Genomic DNA, 19,835 nt, shown 5'->3' on the forward strand with positions numbered 1-19,835 from the left:
ACGCTGCCCCCGTTAGACCCATCCTTGAGTATGCTGTCCACGTTTGACCCATCTTCGGGTACGCTGCCCCCGTTTGACCCATCCTTGAGTACGCTGCCCCCGTTAGACCCATCCTTGAGTACGCTGCCCCGTTTGACCCATAGTTGAGTACGCTGCCCCGTTTGACCCATCCTCGAGTATGCTGTCCACGTTTGACCCATCCTCGGGTACGCTGCCCCCGTTTGACCCATCCTTGAGTACACTGCCCCCGTTTGACCCATCCTTGAGTACACTGCCCCCGTTTGACCTATCCTTGAGTACGCCGCCCCCGTTTGACCCATCCTTGAGTACGCCGCCCCCGTTTGACCCATCCTTGAGTACGCCGCCCCCGTTTGACCCATCCTTGAGTACGCCGCCCCCGTTTGACCCATCCTTGAGTACGCCGCCCCCGTTTGACCCATACTCGAGTACGCTGTCCCTGTTTGACCCATCCTCAAGTACACTGCCCCCGTTTGGTGCCAGAGTACTCTCTCCCATCAATCATCTTTGGAAGGAGTGCAGAGGACATTTACCTGATCCTGTCCAGGTCTCCCGAGGAGACATATACCAAATGAATCGTCGTGGTAACAATATCGATTCTTCTCTCCATTGCACTCGGCTGGTTCTGTCGTACTTGATGAACAGGCTTAAATTTTTGTCCGTCATTTTTGTTATTAAATGTCTGTATGACAGATTCAATATCGCCATTGTTAACTTTGTTGATGTCAATCCTCGACGTATCAATCATGTAAAATGTATTCATCACTACTGTATCAAATTCCTGTCAAATCTCTTTTTATCAAATTCCTAAATTTGTGGGATACTCTGCCTGTCAATGTGGTGGATAGTTTTGTCTAAACTCTTTTAATAAGAACCTTAAAACACATTAGTCAGTGCCAGATGGAATGATCCCTTGCCAGAACTCGCCCATGGGTTCATTTGATGTTTGATAGTAATTTCAAGTTTTTTTTTTCAGTTTTTTAATACGTATACCAATTTTAACTTTTTATTTTAGAGTAGTTAATTATTTGTTTTGGTGGGGAGGGGGGGGGGGCAGCACAACTACTAAATTGGATTTTGATTCTTCGAATGGATTTTAGTTCTTTGTGTGTGTTATTGTTTTTATATCAGTTTAATTATTGTGCAATCTCGTTTTCACATGGGTTGTTTCTTTCCCTTGTGTTATTGGGTGGGTATGGAGGTGGCGGAGGTTTTTTTTATCTTCTTTTGTTCTTTTTATTGCAAGGAGAGCTACTTGATAGTGATTTAGTTCACTTTCTAGCAATACCGCAGGGGTGCAATGTACAGTATATGTCCTAATTTACGATATTTACTCTGTTTGTCTGAGTTCCACTCTGGTTGTCTGTCTGTCTATTTGTTTGTGAGTAGGATATGTCAAAAAGTTATGGATGGATTTGGACAAAAATTGGCAGACAGATTGGGTGGGTGACAAAGATGAATTGATTCGATTATGATGAAGATCCGGATCAGGATACTAGAATTTTAAGTGATTTTTTCTCCACTGAGAGATGGGAGCCAAAAACTATCTATAGCACCGTTACTCAAAAAGTTGTGGATGGATTCGGACAAAACTTGGTGGATGAGTTGGGTAGATGACAAGAACAAGCCGATTCGATTTTCGTTCAGGTCCGGATCCAGATCTAGCCTATCAGTGATAGACAAAACTTCAACTGTTCAGCTTGGCGGAGGTACGTGCTCTACTGAGTGCTGTTCCAGTTACCTCTATCACCAAATGTGCACGGAGGTTGTGTTCACCCATCTGTCTGTTACTTGCAAAATCGAAGATTCGCAACTATATTGCTATATTGGTTGGTCCGGATTCCGACCTTCACCAAAATTTAATCTATTTGTCCTCGTCACATACCCAACCTGTCCACCAAGTTTGCTCCGAATCCATCCATAACCTTTTGAGATATTGTGCTATACATCGTTTTGGCCCTATCTCTCAATGGTGAATAATCACTTAATAAATTCTCAGATCTGGATCCGGATTCAGGTCTTCACCAAAATTAAGCATTGCTGTCCTTGGCCAGACACACACACACACACACACACACACACACACACACACACACACACACACACACACACACACACACACACACACACACACACACACACACTCAGAAGGATTGCTTGAAAACTGAGGCCAAAAATCGTGTGACAAACAAACAGACAAATAGGCAAACGCTACAAACCAACACACTTGGAAAAAAAACCATTTCGCCAATTAAAAATCACTCGTAGAGTGATACTTGGTGAAACGGAACGTCACTCGGTAGAGAACATACCTCCGCCAGGCTGAATCGTTTACATTCTGTATGCCACCGATAGGTTGGATCTGAATCTCAACCTTAACCAAAATCGAATCGGCTTGTTCTTGTCACCTCGCCAACTCTTCCACCTCGTTTTGTCATAAATCGTCCACAACTTTTTGAGATCTCATACGATACATAGTTTTTGGCCCTATCTCTCATTGGTGAAGAATCACTTAAAAATTCTAGTAGTTCGGATCCGTGTATGAGTATCAGAAAGTAAAAGAAGGGGGGAGGGAGGGGTCATAAGAGTCGAAGATAGCAGGGATGGGTGTTGGAGAAAGCGTGATGTTACCATGGGCAGCACTCTTATCGGACCAGAGGAAGATGTACGAGACAAGAAACATTGGGAATCTGTGCCACAAAGCCGAGAATAGAGGGGTGAAGGAATGAATTCAGCTTTTTTGTATACAAGGTCAAGGCTCGTGGAAGAGCGAGAGCACTGAACAGGATCAGGACTCAACAGAACAAAAAGAACAGTCGTGAAAAAAAAATTCAGTTTGCTGCATTGAGGACTGGAGTGTACGAGGGGCAAAACACCAATAGCAAGGTTAAAGGATAGAAAAGAGGGAGATTTTGGCAAATAATGGAAGTGGGGAGGAAGGAGGGGGAGGGGAAGATGCACACGGTGGACAAGATGGATACAGAAGCAGACTCTCAGAAAGGAAAAACTGGAAATTTGGAAGGAGGTGGGCTTCAGGGTGAGGTTAACGGGGGTCGAAAATATGGTTTTGGATGAGGGACGATCTGAGATGGTGATGAACAGCTCGCTGTCTTGAAGACTTGGAAGGAAGAATGGGATTGAAGAGGATGTGGAAGTTGATTCTACAGGCAGGAGAAATAAGAGGAACAAATTTCACCAGAAGGGAGTTGATGGTTCATCGCATGAGTATTGCAGAAACCTGGGGGAGGGGGAGGGGTTGGGGTCGGAGGGAAAATCTCGGAAAGAGCAGAGGGTGCAAGACCAGAAAGAAGGTGGGGGAAGAGAGAGAGACACCACAGGCATGTTTGTGATGGGAAAGATGCTGGATATTCCAATGATCTTGAAGGCCTTGGTTTCCCCAGCACATCAAGCTGAGCAAGGCATGAGGCAGGGGATCCAGCCCAGAAGGGAGAGTAGTTCTCCATCAAGCTGTAGATGAAGGTCGTGAAGGTCGATAGGAGTTCAGGTATGCCATGGAGAGACTTTGTATGACTGAGGATGACCAGTTGGTGACCGTCCTTGGTGGTCAACTTTGCAATGTAGTTTGCTGAAGAAATATCATGGCTGATAGCAAGACCCAGGAGATTGAGACACACCAATAACACAGAGGGTCTTGGACTTGATCGTCTCCAGAGAAACAAAATGGCAAGCAGCTTCACGAGCCCAGAGTGGGGACCCCATTCTCCATCATACTTGGTTGAAGACATTAAACACTGTAATGAGCTTTGCATGGGTCAGAATGAACTTTCATCTGTGGAGACCTTGTAGGTGTAGGTGTAGGTGTATGTGTGTGCAGTGTGCACGCACACAAAATATTCATGTTGTGGTCCACCCAAGATCGTTTATTACAGATCGTGAGGCCATGGAGAAAAAAATGAGCTATTTTTATTTGCTAAAATTTCCACAGAAATAAAAATATATTTTCATTATTTTCCAAAAAATTCCTGGATCATGAAGACCGCAGAGCCATTGTGCATTTTAAATAACAATACATGAAATGTTTTACTTGTCAAATTATAGCATTTGGCACAAATAATTGTGCATTTTAACTTATGGGTGAATTTAATGGACAGAACATACAAGTCTCAAAATACAAAAGCTTTGCTGCATCTAATTGCCTTTAAAATCCATTTTAGAATTATTTCTCCAAACACCACTCACACCTTCAAATTATAGTGTCCTCAATTAGCTCAGATTCTAACAGTTATCATGTAAATATTTTCGTGTGTGTGTGTGTGTGTGTGTGTGTGTGTGCATTCGTTTGTGCATTTGTTTGTGTGTTTGTGCATTAGTGTCGAATCTGTGTGTTTATTTGTGCATTTGTTTGCATGTTTGTGCATTTGTGTGTTTGTGCATTTGTTTGTGTTTGGGCATTTCTGTGTGTGTTTGTACATCTGTGCATTTGTCACATCTGTGTGTGTGTGCTTGTGAAAAATTTTTTTACTAGAAGAACCCGCTCCCTATGGGAGCCGTCAAGGGGGTCACGTTATTCCTATTTTACTCCAAGGGGTCCCAGGATTACACACCCCCAAAAATGGTTGCGATCGGTTCAGCCGTTTTTGCGGTACCTGGGAACAGACAGACGGATAGACGGTGAATTATTATATAGTAAGATGTACTTGTGTGTTTGTGTGTGCATTTGTTTGTGCATTTGTGTCACATCTGTGTGTGTGTTTGTGCATTTTTTTTTTTATTGTGCTTGTGTGTTTATGCATTTTTTGTGTGTTGTGCTTTTGTTTGCATGTTTGTGTGTTTGTGTATTTGTTTGTGTGTTTGGGCGTTTCTGTGTGCGTTTGTGTATCTGTATTTGTTTGTGCATTTGTGTCACATCTGTGTATCTGTATGGTGTGCATTTGTTTGTGTGTATGTTTGTGCATTTCTTTGCATGTTTGTGCATTTGTTTGTGCATTTGCGTCACATTTGTTTGTGTGTTTGTGCATTTCTTTGTGGAGTTTTCGGCAGTGTTGCCGCTGGCCTGCAGGCACAAGGTAACCACCATGGGGTGAAGAATTCCATAGCTTTTCAATGTTCAACATGTCCCAAAACCACCACCGTGAAAAGCTCACCCAGCTGGGCAGCTCCATAATATCCCCTCCCCCCCCCCCCCCCACTACAGGGTATGATAATCCTTTGTTTGAAAGATAATCCAAACTCCGTTATTCAAGATTATTGTGTGTCAGTGCCCTGGATAAATCCTGAATTTCTGCCATAATTGAGGGGGCACTGTATCAGTATAATGGTATCACTTCATTAATGACACAACTAACAGATTACGACGACTGCTTAAAGCCTACAAGTATTTTTACTTTCTTGTGCAGTTGGCCGAGAAAGTTTGTGGTGCAATTCTTTCACGAACTCGGTCACCAGGCCTGCAATTCGACTTAAGGTGGTGAAAATTTGGAATTTGTTACAGGTTTTCAGCGATAGCTCGTCTACAATTCGCAAGAGATACCGTGGGATCTTTGACGTTCACCAACGACCAGTGTTAGGAGTCTGGTCCTCCGACGTAAAACGTCCATCCGACGGATGCCACATACTCGTACATTGATACCTCGCTCTGAATACGAAATCCCAGGATAACAGTTTATAGCTGGACCGAGATTCAAACCCAGGGACCGCAGCTACAAGGTGAGTATGTGTACCTCGAAGCTATCCTCATGCCCCCATAATGCAACAAGCAGGGTTAGTTCATCATTAAATTCCGATCAAATATACATTTGCTAAATTGGGTCTACATAGTGTTTGCACAGCCAGAGCCCAGAAACGGAACTTTGTTTCAAAGTCGAAAGATCTGGCTTGTTCTGTCCCAAAGGCTTTTTCAAATGCTGCATATTGGAAAGGACAAAATTTGCTTTGAACCCACGTAGCTGTGACTTAACGCGCCTGTATTCTTGAGGTTCACAACATGATGAGGGATACGAATTGCAGTCTGTAAAAATACATGACATCTGGAAATTGGAATGAGCCTTCAAAGCCTGTACCTTTGAGAATGTTGGAAAGCATGGAGCATGAAATTGCTCCATTTAGAGGCAGGAGAGAGAAGAGGAGCATTGGAGAGCAAACACTGGGTAATTTTCACTGCCTGCCTTGCTTTCTCTGCCTTGGTGGAGGGCTCATGATAATGGTCATGGCAACAACAAAAACCAACACAAAGCTCTTTGTGAAACATGCAAGCAGCTCCCCGAGGAATATAATCGGTACATTAAAAGGGTCTACATGGGCGGGGTGTCTCGGTGAGTAACAGGGTGATGCAAATTATCTATCACCTAATATTTGAAGCTCTTTCTAATCACTGACTCACTGACTGACTCACTGACGGATATTAAAGACGCGTAACTTCTGGGTGATGTAGAAAGGTGAAATTTTGCGTGCCGATGGACATTGAGGCCAGTACACCAGAAAACAAGCTCAAATGAGCTAAGATCCTCGTCATGATGACGTCATAAAAACGAATATGACGTCATTGTGATCTATGAGGTTTGCGATAAATTATCTGTGCTAATGCCCGGCTTGATTCCCACAAACAAAATTCAAACAGCTTGCCGAGTTTCGGAGATAATGGTATAAGCGATTTCCATTTGCGGCGATATTATGACGTCAACTTTTTTTCTAGGAAGAATTTCCAAAATCGGAGATGGTTACTGCCTGCGCGTGGGCTTTCTGCATATACATGGCAAGTTTCACGAAGATCCGATGAAAACTCTGGGTTGTGAAACAAAAAATGTCAAAAAATAGGAATGATGTCATAAAAATTGATACGATGTATCAGATGTGCGGTAATTCATCTCTGCTAATGCCCTGTTCAATTTCCACAAACATAATTCAAAAAGCTTGCCTCGTTTCGAAGATAATTTTTTAGGCGATTTCCATTAGCGGAGATATTTTGACGTCATAACTTTTTTTTCTTGGAGGAATTTTCAAAATCGGAGATGGTTAGGCCAAAAAAAAAAAATGTTGCATTGGCGTAACGGGTCACTGAAAAATAGGGTAGGTCGGTCGGGATCTTTTTTTTTTTTTCCTAATAAATCCCTCCCAAAATCTCCCCCGGCTCGAGTACCACCCTTTTTGTCGGCGGGTTCTGTCCGAAACACTTCCGGGTTTTTGCGATCGCGATCGCAATCAACAAGATACTTGAAAACGATAGCAAAACAACAAAAATAGCAATAAAATAGGGTCGGCAAAATTTTTCGATAGCAAAAAAACAAAAAAAAAACGTAGGGTCGGCGGAATTTTTTAGGGTCGGGCGGGTTACGCCAATGCAACATTTTTTTTTTTTTTGGCCTTACCGTCTGCGCAGGGTATTTCTACATATATACGCCAAGTTTCAGGAAGTTTCGATGAAAACTGTAGGCTGTGAAACAAAAAAGTCCACAAGAAGAAGATGAAGAACAACAATGTGAGTAAGACTTAGAGATCCTCCACGAGGATCTAAAAAACAAATTGCAGAATCGTCGGAAAACATCCGTAAATGAAAATATAAATAAATGAAAAATCAAATGCAGGCCAACGACCTGAGACAATAGGGAAACACCGTTCATGTTTAAACAGACCCACCGAGTTGATATAAATAAATAAATTAATGTGTGTGCGTGTTGTTTGACCTGTATGTACCCCGAAACGGCTGGATGGAATAAGTTGAAATTTGGTGGATGTACTTGTGGTGTGCCCGGGAAGGTTTGAGACATTAAAGTAATTTATTGGGGGAGGGGATGCAAATGATCTATGTAAATTTGTATCATGCAGTCATGCTACTCCTCCTACAGTTCTGGGCCGATTACATCCAGACTTGCTGCACAGGATCAGCATGACCCCAATCAATGTGTAGGGGTGTTTTCATCTTTACCGGTGTTCTTGGGTGGGTGGGGAGCGGGGACGCAAATTCTCGAAGTGAATGTGTATCTTGTGGAGCCGCCTCCATTACAGTGAGGTGTTTTGAATTATAAGCAGTCGGAATGTTTTAGCTTCATGCACGTAACCTGGGTTATTTTTTATTTTATTTTCGGGAGCGATTGAGTTCGCTAGTTCCCTATACACCGCCCAAATAAAGGTGTGCGTCAGAAGAATGTGTTGCATGCTTGGAACAAAATCGCCAAGGGTGTATATGTGTATATATGTATATGTATATGTATATATATGTATATATATATATATATATGTATATGTATATATATATATATATCGTACTAGACGACCTGTGAACCCGTTGGGTTCCCGTTGTGACAGTGGTTGATAAAAAGAGATAGCTCCAGCGAACTATACCGCTGAGGTTTTTTGCATTGATCAAATTCTCCCGAAGAGTACTTGACTGAATCGGGAATTGATTTTTTTAAATAATTTTTTTGTTGCCCAATTTGAACGAAACTTGATACTGCACACCGCAGGAGAATGGTGAGTAAGGTGGCCCTACATTTTTTTGTGCTATCGTGTACCATTTTGGCTGTATTTTGGGAACATACATACATACAAGATGAGAGTTTTAGTGATATACTAGACGACTGGTGAACCTGTTGGGTTCCCGTTGTGACAGCGGTTGATGAAAAAAATCATTTCAAGGAAAAAAGAAAAGATAGCTCCTGCGAACTATACCGCTGAGGTAGTTTGCATTGATCGAATACTTCCGAAGAGTACTTGACTGAATCGGGAATTGATTTTTTTAATTATTTTTTCGTTGCCCAATTTGAACAAAACTTGATACAGCACACCGCAGGAGAATGGTGAGTGAGGTCGGTGGCCCTAAATTTTTGCGCTATCGTGTACCGTTTTGGCTGTATTTTGGGAACATACATACATACATACATATATACAAGATGAGAGTTTTAGTAATATGTATATATATATATATATGTATATATATATATGTATGTATATGTATATATATATATGTATATATGTATGTATATGTATGTATATATGTATGTATATGTATATATATATGTATATATATATGTATATATATATATATGTATGTGTATATATATGTATATATATATATATATATATGTATATATATATATGTATATATATATGTATATATATATATATATATATGTATATATGTATGTATATATGTATGTATATATATGTATATATATATATGTATATGTATATATGTATATATATATGTATATATATATGTATATGTATGTATATATATATATATATATATATGTATATATATATGTATATGTATGTATATATATATATATATATATGTATATGTATGTATATATATATATATATATGTATGTATATGTATGTATATATATATATATATATATATATATATGTATGTATATATATGTTTGTATATATATATATGTATATGTATATATATATATGTATATGTATATGTATATATATATATATATATATATATATATATATATATATATATATATATATATATATATATATATATACACATATATATGCGTGTGTGTGACCGGAGATGGCCAACACATATGCACACTTGCCTATGAGCTGTAAAGCCTGGGGTGGAACCTCAACCGAGCTATAAACTGTCACCCTGGTGCTTTGCATGCAGAGCGAGACATCAAGGTGTGTGCCATCCTTCAGATCGACATTTCACTGAGCGTTCCCTCTGCTGGCATTAGTTGGTGGATGTTATCGATCCCACCATGTCCTTCGCAAAGAGTAGGTGATCTCTCACCAGCACCATGGCCAAATTCCTTCCTGAACTACTGCTGAAAAGGAAATGGCAAACCACCCAGTATAAGTGTATATCCTTTGCCAAGAAACTGCTTTGGCAGTCCTGAATTTTCCTTTGGGCAGAACACCACAATTCGATTATGAACAAAGCTGTGGCTGATTGGCTGAGGGCGTGGCTGTGCCGCTGATGCCCTTTATAGGTGATAGTTGGAATTCGGAATTTGACCAGAGTGCCGTTGATAGGTCGCTTTCTCTCTGCGAAGAACAACGTGGGATCTTTAACGTCCACCAATTAATGCTGGCAGATGAGAAACCCAGTTTAACGTCCATTTGAGGGTCAAGCACACATGTTGAATCACCGGAATGACAGTTTATACCTGGGACGGGATACAAACCCAGGCAAGACAGCTTCGAGGCAAGTGTGTGTACCTCTCGAGTCAAGGCGATGGAAGATATGAAAATTGATATATCGATGGGGTGTAGATACACCATGAAGACGATGAGCCTTCTCCAATGTCTAATTTCATTGTACAGTCCGTTTATCATATAAAATCAGAATAATTTGTCATGCGCACTGAAAAGATTTAAAGCAATTATGTCGAACTAATAAAAATGGAAAGCAATAAAGTTGATTATGAAGGGCCGTGAATATATGTCGATGTGAGTGGACATTAAAAAGAGAGCGAGATAGAGATAGAGATAGAGATAGAGATAGAGATAGAGATAGAGATAGAGATAGAGATAGAGATAGAGATAGAGATAGAGATAGAGAGAGAGAGAGAGAGAGAGAGAGAGAGAGAGAGAGATATATATATATATATATATATATATATATATATATATATATATTGCACTCATTTACTGACAGCTGACCCATTTTACCTCCATCACTGAAGGTCGAAGGAGGTTGTCTACAATACATCCCTGTCTGTCTGTTACTTTCAAATATCGAAGATTTGGAAGTATATCGATCGGTCGACTTCGTTATTCCGTTTGTTTGTTTGTCTGTCAATCACCCACAGGTCACAATTCTAAACCGATAATCATGAAACTTTAGGTTTCGTTGCAGAGGTAGTCACAAACTGAGTATCCTCTTGATTTTGAGGTCAAAGGTCATCTTGAGGTACATTTTCTAAAAACATTTTTATTTCGATTCACTTGGAAGTTGAACAGGATTTGCATATTGGTTCACTGAATTGAGAAACCAACTATTTTGAGGTCAAAATCTCAAAGGTCAACTCAAGGTCAGACTTTCTAAAAATCGTCATTTTCCATCCGTTGACTTGAAATTGGAATAATAATTGCATATTGCATCATTTAAATAGTTGTTCGATTATTTTTTGAGGTGAGAAGATCAAAGGTCAACTTTCTAAAATCAATTTTCATCCGATTAACCTGACCTTTGATAAAGATCATCATTTTTAATCTTAATGAAATGGACAATTTGATGTATCCATGGCAACTTTTTTTGGGGAGGGGGGGGCGTGATTGTGCATGGCATCTCTTTTGTGACTTGCGAAAATCGAAGATTTTTCAAGTGCAGTACATTGGCTGTTCTTTTTTGTTATTCTGTCAGTCAGTCTGGCTGTTTGTATGTCAACCGCCTCCAGGTCACAATTTTAAACTGATCTTCACAAAACGTCACCACCTGGTCGAGTTCTTCATCAGCAAGCAACCTATTGTTTTTGAGGTCAAAAGGTCAGCATAGGCCAAGCTCAACAACATTGTCAAATTTGTAAAATCATCACTTTTCATCCGATTGAGTTGAAATTTGAAGAGGATTTTCAAATCAGGTCACTGACTTCAACCACCAATTACATTTAAGGTCAAAATAGGTTAAAGGTTAATAACTTTCGTGGAATTTGTAAAATCCTCAAAATATATATATATATATATATATATATATATATATATATATATATATATATATATATATATATATATATATATATATATATATATATATTTGTTGTTGTATACACTGTCGAGGCTCTTATGAGAGCTAACACACAGAACGTAGAAGGGGAGCAGGAGACAAGAGGGGTGGGAGAGGAAAGGAAAAACAGTGTAGAACAGAGACATGAGGAGATCTGTGGGAGGGAGAGGGATGGGGTGGGGGTACACAGGGTAAACAAGATGGACCACAGTCCAAACAGGGACTTTCAGGTCTTTACACGACAGGGACTCTCAGGAAGGAAAGCAGGGAATTTGAAGGAGGTGGGTTTGGGGTGGATTCACGGGGGTAGAAAAGATCGTGGTTTTGGATGGGCGAAGATAAGAGATGGTGGTGAACAGCTGTGTTGACGACCTGGAGGGAAGAGTGGGATTAAAGAGAATGTGAGAGTTTGTTCCAAAGGTGAGAAAAAAAGAGGAATGAAAGAGTGAAGGTGAGCAGTGATTCTTGATTTTGGTAGTTTTACCAGAAGGGGGTTGCTGGTGGACCTTCAATGCTCTGTGGAAATATGGGGGGATGAGGGGGGGGCGTATCGCGGATAGAGGGGGCGAGGCCGGGGAGGAGAAGACAGAAAGACCACCAACCTGCCTGCGGTGAAAAAGTGAGAGACGCAAAGATTCATCCTCATTGTGGGAGATACCAATGATCCCAAATGCCTTGGTTTCCACAGCGTGAAGCCAAGAAAGGTGAGAGGCGGGGGCACCAGCCGAGAGGGGAGAGTAGTACTCCATCAGGCTGCAGACAAAAGCTTTGTACATGGACAGGAACTCAGGTGGGCAGAGGAAGAACTTTGCACGTTGGAGGATGCCCAGTCGGTGACTGGCTTTGGAGGCCAGCTTGGAAATGTGGCTTTCCCAGGAAAGATCATGGGAGATAGTGAGATCCAGAAGCTTGAATGGAAGAACTTCTTCAAGGGGAATGTTGAGAAAGTAGATTGGGGGTGGGGGGGGTGTACTCGACGGTCATTTCAGAGAGACATAGTGAGAGTTTGAGATTTGTCAGGGTTGAACGACATTGTCCACGTGTTGGACCAGCTTGTGATTTTATCCAGATTTGCAGAGAGTGAAGAGGCTGCTGCTCGCCGGTCTGAAGGATGACAGATGGTACAGCAGAGGGTGGAGTAATCAGCAAAGAGAGAAAGAGGATTTTCCAGACAGTCAGAGAGATCATTGATGAAAACCAGAAAAAGAACAGGGCCCAGAACACTGCCTTGAGGAACTCCAGCTTGGACAGGAAGAGGGCCACATGTTGGCTGCGACAGGAGAGGAAGTCGACAAGCCATGAGTGGAGTTGTCCATGGATACCATTTGAAGAGAGTTTGGTGAGCAGGGCAAGGTGCCAGACCGTGTCGAAAGCATGCGATATATCTAGGGAGATAGCTCTGATTTCATATCTGGCATTGAGGACCTCCATCCATTGTTCGGATAGCAGAAGTAGCATATCCAGGGTAGAGTGACCTGGTTTGAATCCAAATTGATTAATTTGTCAATTTTCATCTGATTGACTTGAAATTTGAACAGGATTTGCATATCAGGTCACTCAATTCAACATTTAATTATTTTTATGGTCAAATATATTTCAGGGATTTTGCAAGTATTGTGCTCTGCACGACTTCTTTCTTGTTTTTTTTAATAACTTGGCAAAAAAAATGTTTTTTTTTGACAAGTACGTTGATCACCTCCATTTGTTTGTTCGTGTATGTGTTTATTACTTACTAGTTTGAGAGCTAGGTGGATCTTAATCATAAAGTTGAGTACAAAAGGTTTGAATTTTTAATTGTATTGCAATTGGCCTACCAATGAAGGAATCGGGCATCTTAAGTATCGCAGTCCTGGGGTTTGATACCTGGGGGTCCCAAAATAAGACCCCAAAATCCATTTTAATAAAAAAATCGAGTACAACATTTGTTTCAAGTCAGTTTCATTTGGATGACCCCTCAAAGTATAACTATGCAACTTAAAACGCAAAATTGTCTGGGGTTACTAATTAAGACGCATACTAATTGGGGACCAATTAATGATTTATTCACACTTTCGAGTACATTCAAAATTCTTTTTACATATGGTCATTTAGTCACTCCTGATATATCAACAACTTAAGACGTGATTTTTTTTTTTCCTGGGGTTTACAGATAAGACTGGGGCGTTTGGACCCAGAGGGGTGTCTGGATGCCGAAAATCGAATTTATTAAAAAAAAATGGAGTACATCAATTATGATTGGAGCTCTGGATAAAACATTTCTCCCAGTGAACCAAAATGTAACTTAAGACACAAAATTGTCTGTGGTAACTAATTAAGACAAATACTAATTACAGATCACTTTTAATGATTTATTCACACTTTCGAGTACATTCAAATTTTTTTTTACATATGGTCATTTATTCACTAACAGCTTGGTTTTGGGCGATGTACATACGGTATATACAGATCTACCACATTCTCGAACGTTCAGTTAGAGAAACGGACATTGATCTGTTCATCACCACACTGACACCGATTATTGATCTATTTTTCGCAACCAACTGGCAGAATTATGCTCGCTGGATGTCGAAATACCAACTTGACCTGATGAACATGGAGGATTCGCATCCGGGCCTACGACAGATTCTAGATCAAGGAGGCTTCTCAGTCCGACGTTCGAATAATGAATTCGCGCGAATCCCAGTAGACCTCACACTGGAACAGACGGTGAATGCTGATGCCGTCTCATGTATGACGGGATATTCATCATCCACGAACAACTACAGCTCAAGAGTTCGATGGAGTGTTACAAAGAGTAGTCGAGCAGCACTTGTGAATGAAGCTCTCACGATGGTCGGTATGGGTAATACCAGAGACACTCAAAATGACCTTAGACTAGCCAGAATCAAGAGAGACAATGAGGATCTGCAGAGAATCATCACTCAAATTGAGTCGTGTGCCAATCCATTCACACAAGATCTGAGTTTACCACTCATCAATATCAGCATGGGGAAGAGTGTAACAGATGCTGTGAGCACATCATTGTTGAACATCCCAGATGACGGCAAGAAAAGGCATGAAAGCTTTGTCAAAGAGAGCCTCGAGAGTGCAGAACGTTTTGAGAAACCGATCCGAAGAAATCCTCTTCGCACATTCGCTAGTGAATGTGCAACCAATCGAAAAGCAGGTGAAAACGCCAAAGCACAGCTTAAATGTACCAGTGAACTCCTTGGCCGTATGGCTTTCACGGCAGCAACAACTGACATTGATCTTGAGTATATCTTCTCATTTCCACTAACACCTGTACCATTGTCAATGTGTAATGTGGATGGCACGATGGCTCATATGGCAAAGAGCAAATTGTTTCAAGTTCTGGAAGGCACTGTTAGTGACCATGGCAGCCCAGCTTTCGTCGGTACCCATATCATCGACGGCAACTTCCTGTTGCAATGTATGTCGCCGGATCAGCCTGTGACCTATGGGATCTGTCACGAAACATTTTGATTACCAGTTTGGCATATCGTTCACGGAGAATCGATATCAACTTCGATACTTTTGAAAGACCCTCTCTCAAGGATTGTGAGCGAGAGCGCAGATCAGCTGTTGTGGGAGGAGAGCTAGTTATCGAAGGACCTCGGCAAAAAAGAGACACAAGCTTCAGGAAACTGCTGGAGAGGAAGTCCTTCAAACGAGAGTTACCCGTCTTTCTGGAGAAGAATTGGTCGAGCAACTTCTACATGGAACTTCTACTGGACAGGGAGGTGTATTTGGGAGTGATGGGAGAGTGCACTCGATACCTCGTAGAAGATGGAGCAGTACACGCTGAATCAGTCCCATCTCTAAGCTGTAATCATTCCGAGGCCGACACTGGAGTCATCCTTCACATGATTGAGCCCGACAAGTCCACACCTGGAAACATTGTTATAAGAGCTTCAGACACTGACATTCTTGTGTTGCTCTTGCACCATCTTCATCATGTGTCATGCATTGTCTGGATGGAGGTTGGTACCAGAGGATACAGCAATCTTCGTTATGTAAATGTAACCAAGATTGCTGCTACTATAGGACATGAGATGTACGCCACACCTCCTGCACTGCACGCATTCACTGGCTGTGACTATACTTCTTCCTTTGCCAGAAAAGGAAAGAGCAGGCCATATGAGATTGTAGCAAAAAGTGACAAGTTCCAGAAAGCTTTCACTTCAATGAGCCACGTTGTCCCAACAGAGGAAATCACCAGTCTTGCAAGATTTTGTCTGTGTCTTGTACGGAGGACGGAAAATTGTTCCACTCAACAAACACCGCTTCAACGTGGTCGACAAAACCTACAATCGAAAGTCAAATGCCGGGCATCCATTCGACAAGCTCAAAAGCATTTCAGGCAGCGCCATCCCACCGTGTGAAGCGGAACTAGCTCCGCACATCAATAGGAGTGCATTTGTTGCTAGACTGTGGGGCAGTGCTCATCAAGAATACCTGGACAAAACACCTCCAAACGGATGGGAAAATGTCGATGGCGAATTTCGCGTTATTTGGTTCGATGGAGAACAGCTGCCCCCTGCACTCATTCCAGCGATACAGGTTCAGACAGAGGCAAATTACAATGCTGACGATACTCAGGGCGATGGTAATATGGATGACTATGTCGATGAAGATCATGATCCTTTGCCAATGGAAATGGAGTCATCCGATGAAGACAGCGATGATGATTATGAGTGAGATGATCACAGTCCTTATTAGGACATTTGGATTTGGTTTGATTGGACTGGTCAATTTCTGTAATCTTGTAATATCTATAATTTCTGTAAGTGATTGTATCAACGCTTGTCTAAAAGAGAATTAAGACGTTTGGATTTGGTTTCATTGGACTGGTCAATTTCTGTTATCTTTTAATTTCTGTTATTTCTGTAAGTGATTGTATTGTTACGGCTGTGGAAATTCGCAATACACCATAAAGGGTCCTTAGATCAGTTATGACGATAAGTATGTGTGTAGTTAGATTTCCCCACCATTCCCCACTGCTTACGTGTTGTATAATAAATGTCCTTGTGTGAAATGTATCCCGTTCGTCGTCTTTTTCCCGTTTGAAAGTTCCATCTTGCATCACGGAAGGGATTGGTAGTGGGTTTAGACACCCAGTAAGTAATCTGAACCGTCGAGGTCGGCGATAACTCCGCTCGGTTATCCCCTTAGCACGGAACGAGCCGCTTAAGCGGTTCATGTCCGAAGCCGACCTGCGGCATGGTACAACTCCTCGGTACGCTACCCGCGCGGGTACTTAGGTGTATCAACATTCGGCGATTGACCCTATTTCGCGCGGGTAGAATGTGGACTGGGTTGTGGTGAGGTTAAACCCCCACCCGTGACTGGCTCCTGGCAGTAGTTCCAGGAGGGTCACGCGGTTGCTATTAGTGGGAAGCGGCCGATCGCACGCCGGTGGGCGCGAATTCGTAACAGCATCAACACTTACCTTGAATCGTTTGCAATAAATGTTTTGTATGCATTGACATACCTTGATCTTTGTTTCAATGAGTCATTCAATGTAGATACCTGTCAGGGTTAAAAGAACGGTCCGGGGTGTTTTGAAGTGACATTCAGATTATGCAGGATTTCATGCTGATTCCAAATATATTTGTGTTTATTTTGTAAGGTCAGTTTCGGCCACGTAGATTATTCCTGGGCATTATGACGTCACGCTAAGTCTGAGTCAATTCTAAAGCCTTCCCTGGGCAATTTCCAACATTTACTATTGGGTTGTTTTCTAAAACCAAATGAATATTTGTATCTGGGGTACATTGCTAGCAATTGGGACACGGTTTGAGTATTTTTCACATGTTATGACATCATCGTGTCCAGTGACATTCAAAATGGTTCAAACTGACCTCCATAGATTGCAAAACTTTAATTGACATTTCCTCCGTAAATATTAGTGTTGCAAAATAAACGAAAATATATTTGGAATCGGGACGAAATTTCTTTAATCTGAACGTCACTTCAAAATACCGCGGACTGTTCTTTTAAAAGGCCCCCGTCTTTCTGCAAACCCTAGGAGAAAAAAATGACGTCTTAAGTTGTCAATATAATGTCAGGAGTAATTAAATGACCATATGCAAAGACAATTTTGAATGGACTCGAAAGTGTGAAGAAATCATTAATTGATCCCTAATGAGTATTCGTCTTAATTAGTAACCCCAGACAATTTTGTGTCTTAAGTTACATTTTGGTTCACTGGGAGAAATGTTTTATCCAGAGCTCCAATCATAATTGATGTACTCCATTTTTTTAATAAATTCGATTTTCGGCGTCCAGACACCCCTCTGGGTCCAAACGCCCCAGTCTTATCTGTAAACCCCAGGAAAAATCGCGTCTTAGGTTGTTGATATAATGTCAGGAGTGACTAAATGAGCATATGTAAAAAAGAATTTTGAATGTACTCGAAAGTGTGAATAAATCATTAATTGGTCCCTAATTAGTATCCGTCTTAATTAGTAACCCCAGACAATTTTGCGTCTTAAGGCCCAGTCACACCTTAACGTTTTAGCCAGCAATGGCAACGTATTAAAATGTATGTAAAACGCTGGCTTACGTTGAACTTTTGATGTTTTTTTTTAAAGATTCTGACGTATTCATAACGACTTGGTCTTATGCACAACGTATTGGTAACGGACACAGAACGTTTCGTTGTGTTATAGATAACTTATACCAACGAATGCTGAACCTGTTGTCGGCCTTCACAACCTATGCCCAATGATAGTCTAACTTAAGGCCCGGTCACACCTTGACGTTTCAGCCAGCGATGGCAACGTATTAAAATGTATGTAAAACGCTGGCTTACGTTGAACTTTTGATGTTTTTTTTTAAAGATTCGGACGTATTCATAGCGACTTGGTCTTATGTATAACGCATTGGTAACGGACACAGAACGTTTCGTTGTGTTATAGATAACTTATACCAACGAATGCTGAGCCTGTTGTCGGCCTACACAACCGATGCCCAACGATAGTCTAACTTAGGCATAGCGCGTTGCACGCATTGCCGACGATGTCGTGACGTAGCCTATTAAAAGGCTGACGCACAACGATTCGAATCATAACTGCCGTAGAAATGGAAGTGACAACATCGCGGTCACACCTTGGCGATCTTGCCAGCGTATGCCGACCTAAGAAAAATGTGTCTAAAACGTTGGGGCACGTCAAATACGGTATGAGTAAGTTTGGTATACGTGAGTAGAACGCTAAAGTACGCTATCATACGTCGTAGTAAGTAGAGTACGTCAAGAAATTTTAAACATGTTCAAAATTTTACGACGTACTCGGCGTATGACACACGTTCCGCATGCGATGGGGATAAGTTTTAAACACGATATGTGGACGCTTACACACGTCCACAAAGGCTACTTATAAGCTACTCATAAGTCGAAACACGTCGCGGTAATGTCTTTTTTACGTGAAACTTATTTCTAACTTATGTTTGACGTGCTTTGAACCAATTCTTTACGTAGTCCCAACACACATCGACGTATGTAGACGTATTCCAATGACGTCTTCCGGTCGACAAAAAAAAAAAAAATTAACGTGTTTCTAGCTTACAACTGCCATATAAAGACGTGTTCCCAGCGGTTTTGGGAATTGGTATATAAAAATGCTGCTCATAAAAGGGGAACCCAACAGTGTTTTCGAGTCCTTTTTGAGTCGATGTCCATGTCAGCAGTAACAGTATCAGTATCAGTATCAGTATTAGTATTAGTATTAGTTTGTTCATGTTGGCAGTAGTAGGTGAGTGTGAGGGGGAGGGTGTGGGTTATGATGGATCATCCTTGCGTTTAACGATTTAAATGATAAACTCAACGATTTAAATGGTTGCATCTCCACTATTGAAAGTAGACGCTTGCGCTCAACAATTGGATTTTTTTTACACTCAACGACTTTTAAACGGTACCACTCAGCTAGTTTCATTGTTTACAATGAACGATTTAAATTGCTGTCACTCGCCTTTGTTTTGTGACGCTGGCGCTCGGAAATTTTAATCGTTTCTGTTGAACGTGCTAAATCGCTCAAACTCCACTATTGAAAGTAGACGCTTGCGCTCAACAATTCGATTTTTTTTACACTCAACGACTTTTAAACGGTACCACTCAACTATTTTCATTGTTTACAATGAACGATTTAAATTGCTGTCACTCGCCTTTGTTTTT

Source organism: Eptatretus burgeri, chromosome 6 (genome assembly GCF_056783735.1).
Source record: "Eptatretus burgeri isolate ZD-2024b chromosome 6, Ebu_testis_v1, whole genome shotgun sequence".
Classification (NCBI taxonomy): Eukaryota; Metazoa; Chordata; class Myxini; order Myxiniformes; family Myxinidae; genus Eptatretus; species Eptatretus burgeri.